Genomic DNA, 324 nt, shown 5'->3' on the forward strand with positions numbered 1-324 from the left:
CCGCTCTCCCCGCGTGGGTCTCCTCGCCCAGCTCCTTTTCTTTATTAAACTCTTAATTTCTTCCTTCGTAACCCCGCCGGGGAAGTTTGAGAGGCAGCGAGGGATGAGGTGTCGGGTCGCTGCGAGGCCGGGCGGGCTTCTCTTTTAATATCTGAAGTGAGGGCGGGTGTGGGGGGGAAGCTGTTACAAGGTGGGGAGCTTGGCTGCTTGGGTTTATTTCGCATGGTTATTGTCAGAAAAGTCGAGGGGTTCTTGCACGCTAAGCGTGGAGCCAGCGATGCGGTCGCACCTTAATTCTGGAGAGGGAAAAAGAAAAAGGGGGGG

The sequence above is a fragment of the Buceros rhinoceros genome, unplaced genomic scaffold, assembly GCF_000710305.1.
Source record: "Buceros rhinoceros silvestris isolate BGI_N320 unplaced genomic scaffold, ASM71030v1 scaffold34925, whole genome shotgun sequence".
In the NCBI taxonomy this organism is placed as follows: domain Eukaryota; kingdom Metazoa; phylum Chordata; class Aves; order Bucerotiformes; family Bucerotidae; genus Buceros; species Buceros rhinoceros.